At 46.3% G+C, this 8472-nt stretch overlaps 1 non-coding gene across 1 annotated transcript; it reads left to right on the forward strand.

Moving 5' to 3' along the window:
• The first annotated feature begins 1262 nt into the window (after nt 1–1262).
• Nucleotides 1263–1337, forward strand: Trnat-ugu. The gene has a single exon. It is a non-coding gene; the product is annotated as a tRNA-Thr (tRNA).
• Nucleotides 1338–8472: the final 7135 nt, after the last annotated feature.

An 8472-nucleotide genomic window follows, 5' to 3' on the forward strand; every position in this document is an offset into this window, starting at 1 on the left:
AGGTAACGGTGAAGTGGGGTTTCCCCGTACCACCATTTCACGAGTTTACCTTGAATATCAGGGCTCTGGTACAACATCACATCTCAAACATCGCAGCGACTCGACATAGTGCAAGAACGTGACCGACGGCGACTGAAGAGAATCGTTCAACCTGACGGAAGTGCAGCCCTTCCGCAAATTGCTGCAGATCTGAATTCTGGGTCATCAACAAGTGTCGGCGTGCGGCCCATTCGAGGAAACACCGCTATTGTCTTTCGGAACAGAAGGCCCACTCTTGTATCCTCGATGGCTGCACGAAGCAAAGCTTTACACTTCGCCTGGGCCTCACAACACCGACATTGGACTGTTGATGACTGGAAACATGTAGCCTGGTCGGGCGAGTCTCGTTTCAAATTGTATCTAGCGGTTGGACGTGTGTGGGTATGGAGACAACCTCACGAATCCACGGACCCTGCATGTGATCAGGGTACTGTTCAAGCTGTTAGAGAGTATGTGTGCGGTTAGAGTGATATGGGACCCCTGCTACGTCTACATATGACTGTGACAGGTGATATGTACGTAGCATCCATTCATGTCCATTGTGCATTCCGACTGACTTGCGACACCCCCGCCGGCCGTTGTGGCCGAGCGGTTCTAGGCGCTAGAGTCTGGAACTGCGCTGCTGCTACGGTCGCAGGTTCGAATCCTGCCTCGGGCATGGATTTGTGTGATGTCCTTAGGTTAGTTAGGTTTAAGTAGTTCTAAGTTTAGGGGACTGATGACCTCACATGTTAAGTCCCATAGTGCTTAGAGCCATTTGAACCATTTGTAATACTAGGAAAAGTGAATAAACACTACCATCTACGCATGTATCACCGACTGCCCAGTGACGTAAGAAATTTAACTGATGATACAGTTCACTTCAAACACAATTGGTGAAACCGCGCTTTGGTGTTTTTCACGGATCAGACGGGAAACAAGTTTAAGTGGTTCGCGCAGCAGAGTGCATGGCGGAGGGTAGTTAACAGTATTATTGCAATGATAATTAAATGGGCGCCCTAGCTGCAAACAGGCGTTGATGTACTTCATTGGGGACATGTTGAAAATGTGTGCCCCGACCGGGACTCGAACCCAGGATCTCCTGCTTACATACACGAGTAATGAGTATGATGGGCAAACATCTATTTGGCGCACTACGAATGTAGTGTTGTGGACATGTTGGGAATGTGGATCTCACGGGGAGCGTGCAAGGGATAAGTCCCTGCAGACGCACTATCCTCTGTGCCCGCGGTGGCTCAGATGGATAGAGCGTCTGCCATGTAAGCAGAAGATCCCGGGTTCGAGTCCCGGTCGGGGCACACATTTTCAACATGTCCCCAATAAAGTACATCAATGCCTGTTTGCAGCTAGGGCGTCCATTTAATTATCATTTCATTTCTAGCAAAGCTGCATGGTCATCCACGGTAACTGTTCTTTCGGGAACAGATACTACCGTCATATATAGTATTATTGCAGGCTTGACGAAGTGATACGGTATGTAGCAGCGAAACCGGGACCAGTGAGTACAGTGTGTCAAAGGCGTTTATGAACAGCTGATGAGGAGATTGTATTGTATTGTATTGTATTGAACTGGGTACCTAGAAACGACGGAGAGGCTTCGTCCCTCCGTAGCCCTCAGTGGTTCACAACCCCACAACAGGCTACAGCAGTCCACCTACCCCACCGGCGCCCCACACCGAACCCAGGGTTATTGTGCGGTTCGGCACCCAGTTGATCCCGCCGGGAACGTCTCATACCAGATGAGTGTAACCCCAATGTTTACGCGGTAGAGTAATAATGGTGTACGCGTACATGGAGAAAGTGTTTGCGCCGACGTAGTGTAACTGAGGCGGAATAAGGGGAACCAGCCCGCATTCGCCGAGGCAGATACAAAACTGCCTAAAAACCATCCACAGACTGGCCGATTCACCGGACCTCGACACTAATCCGCCGGGCGGATTCGTTCCGGGGACGGGCACGCCTTCCCGATGAAAATATTACTTTAGGAAGTCTTAAAATGGGGCCACGGAACTGCATGTGTGATCAGACGCACCCCTCGAAATTGCCGACGAAAACTACCGTTCAGTTTCCGAGGTGAAAGCATGGACATGGCAGAGAGAAGATGGAGAGAGGTGTGTTTAGCAGCGGGACAGAGCAGGGCAGAGATTACACGCGACTGTCATTAGTGCCAGGAGGAAAGATGGGTTACCTGTAAGCGTATAAGGCAGAGTCAACTCTCTCTCTCTCCAAGCCAGTAGTCTGGGGGTTTCATCGCGAACCTGGCGGGATCTGTTAATCCCAACTGGTCGTCGTAATCAGTCATTAGACGCCCACTGCTCCGGACTTCTCCAGGCACTGCGGTCTCCAGCTACACGTATCTCTCTCTCTCTCTCTCTCTCTCTCTCTCTCTCTCTCTCTCTCTCTCTCTCTCTCTCTCTCTCTCTATCTAGCATATGCTGAGGCGTCATATCGCCATGTTCCATATGATCCTCGTCCCGGTATTTTCCCATCTTACTGGTCAAAATCGACTAAAAGTACATGCTCCGTTTACGTGTAAATCGGCAGCCAACCACATCGCGAGCGAGCGAGCTTGTGTGTGTGTGTGTGTGTGTGTGTGTGTGTGTGTGTGTGTGTGTGTGTGAAAACACTGCTCATGCGTAGAAACAAGGGATTTTGGCGGCGTATGCTAAAAGTTAACCTGTTCCGGCCGAGGTCAACCGTAGTATAGAAATGTATTTGTTGATTTCCTGTCTCCTTAGTTTTTCTTATTTGTCTGATTTTTTTCGTGACGCGATAAAGAGTTTCACGAGGTGCTGATAATTTTTTATAGTAGTGTTGTCTTGTAAGATCGACCAAATATCTGAAAGCATAAAGGCATTTACGTTTTACAGGGGAAAAACCTCCACTACACGTAAATAAGGATGTAAATAAATGAAAAAATCAGAAGTGTTTGTAGAGAGAAGTAATTTTCGCCTTCGTTAAACTCAGTGAAACGTTCCTGAAAAGTTTTTACTGAGTTTAACGAAAGCAGTGTTGGCCTTATACAGGGTGTTACAAAAAGGTACGGCCAAACTTTCAGGAAACATTCCTCACACACAAAGAAAGAAAATATGTTATGTGGACATGTGTCCGGAAACGCTTACTTTCCATGTTAGAGCTCATTTTATTACTTCTCTTCAAATCACATTAATCATGGAATGGAAACACACAGCAACACATCGTACCATCGTGACTTCAAACACTTTGTTACAGGAAATGTTCAAAATGTCCTCCGTTAGCGAGGATACATGCATCCACCCTCCGTCGCATGGAATCCCTGATGCGCTGATGCAGCCCTGGAGAACTGCGTACTGTATCAGAGCTGTCCACAATACGAGCACCTAGAGTCTCTACATTTGGTACCGGGGTTGCGTAGACAAGAGCTATCAAATGCCCCCATAAATGAAAGTCGAGAGGGTTGAGGTCAGGAGAGCGTGGAGGCCACGGAATTGGTCCGCCTCTACCAATCCGTCGGTCACCGAATCTGTTGTTGAGAAGCGTACGAACACTTCGACTGAAATGTGCAGGAGCTCCATCGTGCATGAACCACATGTTGTGTCGTACTTGTAAAGGCACATGTTCTAGCGGCACAGGTAGAGTATCCCGTATGAAATCATGATAACGTGCTCCATTGAGCGTAGGTGGAAGAACGTGGGGCCCAATCGAGACATCACCGACAATGCCTGCCCAAACGTTCACAGAAAATCTGTGTTGATGACATCATTGCACAATTGCGTTCGGATTCTCGTCAGCCCACAGTTGTTCAATTGGGCCAACTGGCGGTGAATCGAGGAAGTACAGTACATACTGACGAAACTAAAATGAGCTCTAACATGGAAATTAAGCGTTTCCGGACACGTGTCCACATAACATATTTTCTTTCTTTGTGTGTGAGGAATGTTTCCTGAAAGTTTGGCCGTACCCTTTTGTAACACCCTGTACATTAGACGATGCCCTTCGGCTACACTGAGACATACCAAATTAAGGTAACCTGAAGATGCTTTAACCAATACTAACAACAGCGGTCCTGCCACACTTCCCTGGGGGGGGGGGGGGGGGGCACTCCTGACGACACCCTTGCCTCTGACGAGCTCTCGCCGTCGAGGACAACGTACAGGGTACAGTTACTGAAGTCGCATACCTGGGAACCCATTCCGTCTGCTCCTACTTCCGTTTGCAGCCTGCAATGGGGCACTGTGTCAGATGCTATGGTATCTGCTTGTTGCCGTTCAACCGTAGTTCGGAGCATATTGTGTGAGAAAAGTGGAAACTGAGTTTCGAACGAGCGGTGATCATTTGCAGACACAAACTTATCCCTGCCACGGAAATTTATTGTATTCAGAGTGAGAGTATGTTCAAGGATTATGCAGCGATCCGATGACAACGATATCGGTCTGTGATTTACATTACTTCCTCAATTTTATACGCGTTTCTTGCAAGTAAGTGACACATTGCTGTCGCAAAAGTTGAAAGATTTCTAAAATAAGAATCGCCAATTTCTGCGCACCGAAGATTCGATATTATATCGAAAACACCGGTAATTTCCCCTACTATACAGTCAGTATCGATCTCAATCAGGCAATACGTCGTAAAGCCGATACAGGTGTACCGAAACTTGGCATCGCTATAAAGCACGGAGTCAGATTTCGTCTCACAAGGACAAACAGCAAGTCAGGCGGTATTTTTTTTAAAACACGCCCCCTACAGTGAATGGCACGACGTCGTGAGACGCGTCTCCGGGAAGCGGAGGGCGTCGTAATGAAGCGAGCCGTGTGCCGTGTTTACCGGGCGCCGCGCCGTGGCCCTGGGAACAGGCCGCTAATCACCGGGTGCGCGTTTCGGCAACAGCAGCACATCCTCAAGAGCACGCGCCATCACGTAGGGCGAGTCCTCTTAAGAGCTCCACCCGGCGGCCGTGACTCACAGGTATAAACGTCTCTGTCCAATAATGTAAACGCGCGCTCCGGAGTACTAAACATGCTCCGGATGAACTCCTCGCTACTCATGGGTTGCAAAGCAGATCAATTAACAATAGAATCAATCTTCGACGACGCTCGGTGAGGGGTATGCTTAGCTGAAATAATTCTCAGTATCTCGACATGCTCATTTGCGGAAATTTATTGTATTCAAAGTGAGAATATGTTCAAGGATTATGCAGCGAACCGATGTTAACGATATTGGACTGTCGTTTACATTACTTTCTCAATTTCATACAGGTTCCTTGCAAGTAAATAACACATTACTGTCGCAAAAGTGGAAAGATTTTTTAAATAAGGATGGCCATTTTCTGCGCGCCAAAGATTCGATATTACATCGAAAACTCCGGAGATGAAGAGGCTTGCACAGGATAGAGTAGCATGGAGAGCTGCGTCAAACCAGTCTCAGGACTGAAGACCACAACAAACTACAACATCTCGACATAGCACAGAAGAATTCTGAAGATTAGATGCGCAGATCACCTAACTAATGAGGAGGTACTGAACAGAATTGGGGAGAAGAGAAATTTGTGGTACAAGGTGACCAGAAAAAAAGGATCAGTTGGTAGGACACATTTTGAGGCATAAAGGGATCATCAATTTAGAAGTTGAGGGAAGGGGGAGAGGTAAAAATAGTAGAGGAAGATCAAGACATGAATACACTAAGTAGATTCAGAAGGATGTAGGTTGCAGTAGGTACTGGGAGATGAATGAGCTTGCACAGGATAGAGTAGCATGGACAGCTGCATCAAACCAGTCTCAGGACTGAAGACCACAACAACAACAACATCTCGACATAGCACAGAAGAATTCTGAAGATTAGATGCGCAGATCACCTAACTAATGAGGAGGTACTGAACAGAATTGGGGAGAAGAGAAATTTGTGGTACAAGGTGACCAGAAAAAAAGGATCAGTTGGTAGGACACATTTTGAGGCATAAAGGGATCATCAATTTAGAAGTTGAGGGAAGGGGGAGAGGTAAAAATAGTAGAGGAAGATCAAGACATGAATACACTAAGTAGATTCAGAAGGATGTAGGTTGCAGTAGGTACTGGGAGATGAATGAGCTTGCACAGGATAGAGTAGCATGGACAGCTGCATCAAACCAGTCTCAGGACTGAAGACCACAACAACAACAACATCTCGACATAGCACAGAAGAATTCTGAAGATTAGATGCGCAGATCACCTAACTAATGAGGAGGTACTGAACAGAATTGGGGAGAAGAGAAATTTGTGGTACAAGGTGACCAGAAAAAAAGGATCAGTTGGTAGGACACATTTTGAGGCATAAAGGGATCATCAATTTAGAAGTTGAGGGAAGGGGGAGAGGTAAAAATAGTAGAGGAAGATCAAGACATGAATACACTAAGTAGATTCAGAAGGATGTAGGTTGCAGTAGGTACTGGGAGATAAATGAGCTTGCACAGGATAGAGTAGCATGGACAGCTGCATCAAACCAGTCTCAGGACTGAAGACCACAACAACAACAACATCTCGACATAGCACAGAAGAATTCTGAAGATTAGATGCGCAGATCACCTAACTAATGAGGAGGTACTGAACAGAATTGGGGAGAAGAGAAATTTGTGGTACAAGGTGACCAGAAAAAAAGGATCAGTTGGTAGGACACATTTTGAGGCATAAAGGGATCATCAATTTAGAAGTTGAGGGAAGGGGGAGAGGTAAAAATAGTAGAGGAAGATCAAGACATGAATACACTAAGTAGATTCAGAAGGATGTAGGTTGCAGTAGGTACTGGGAGATGAATGAGCTTGCACAGGATAGAGTAGCATGGACAGCTGCATCAAACCAGTCTCAGGACTGAAGACCACAACAACAACAACATCTCGACATAGCACAGAAGAATTCTGAAGATTAGATGCGCAGATCACCTAACTAATGAGGAGGTACTGAACAGAATTGGGGAGAAGAGAAATTTGTGGTACAAGGTGACCAGAAAAAAAGGATCAGTTGGTAGGACACATTTTGAGGCATAAAGGGATCATCAATTTAGAAGTTGAGGGAAGGGGGAGAGGTAAAAATAGTAGAGGAAGATCAAGACATGAATACACTAAGTAGATTCAGAAGGATGTAGGTTGCAGTAGGTACTGGGAGATGAATGAGCTTGCACAGGATAGAGTAGCATGGACAGCTGCATCAAACCAGTCTCAGGACTGAAGACCACAACACACCTTGACAGGGAAGAGCGGAGTGGTCAGATGTTCCGTGATAATCTTAAAATTTGTGATGATTAACACACAATGACGTCAGCTGTCAGTTGTGATTGGCTTAAATCAGAGGGTCAACAAGAGCATCATGATTATTTTCAGCCATAATGGCTATGTTTGTGAACCGTGACTGTGTGGGATAATTATTTATTTCAAATTTCTGCTACCAGTCACTTTTATTTTATGCTTAATCTTATATAATGCAACGCGTTTCGAACATGTTTTGTTCATCTTCAGGCGTTTATACATAGAGAACTGTTACTTAAAAATGAACAGTCAAACTAGATTAATCTATTGTTTTTTTACTGTAGCTGCTGGTGTGGCATTTGGGGGGGGGGGGGGGGGGGGGCGGCAGTGTATGGCTAGAAATCGAAACCATTGATGCCTTCAGAGAAGACATGCGTCGCCGCAGCGCGCTACCTACATCTACGCGATTACTCTGCTATTCACAATTAAGTGCCTGGCAGAGGGTTCAGTGAACCACCTTCAAGCTGTCTCTCTACCGTTCTACTCCCGAACGGCACGCGGGAAAAACGAGCACTTCAAAATGTTCAAATGTGTGTGAAAATCTTATGGGACTTAACTGCTAAGGTTATCAGTCTCTAAGCTTACACACTACTTAACCTAAATTATCCTAAGGACACACACACACACACACACACACACACACACACACACACACACACGAGGGAGGACTCGAACCTCGGCCGGGACCAGCCGCACAGTACATGACTGCAGCGCCTCTGACTGCTCATCTAATCCCGCACGGCAAACGAGCACTTAAATTTTTCTGTGCGAGCCCTGATTTCTCCTATTTTATCGTGATGATCATTTCTCTCTATGTAGGTGGGTGCCAGAATAATGTTTTCGCAATCGGACGAGAAAACTGGTGATTGAAATTTCATGAGCACATCCCGTCGCAACGAAAAACGCCTGTTTTGATGATTGCCACTCCAATTCTCGTATCATGTCTGTGGCACTATCTCCCCTATTTCGCGATAGTACAAAACGAGCTGCCCTTCTTTGTACTTTTTTGATGTCATCCGTCAGTCCCACCTGATGTGGATCCCACACCGCACAGCAGTGCTACAGAATAGGGCGGACAAGCGTGGTGTAAGCAGTCTCTTTAGTAGACCTGTTGCTCCTTCCAAGTGTTCTGCCAATGAATCGCGGTCTTTGGTTTTCTCTACCCACAATATTATCTATGT

This window comes from Schistocerca americana, chromosome 11, assembly GCF_021461395.2.
Source record: "Schistocerca americana isolate TAMUIC-IGC-003095 chromosome 11, iqSchAmer2.1, whole genome shotgun sequence".
NCBI classification, from domain to species: domain Eukaryota; kingdom Metazoa; phylum Arthropoda; class Insecta; order Orthoptera; family Acrididae; genus Schistocerca; species Schistocerca americana.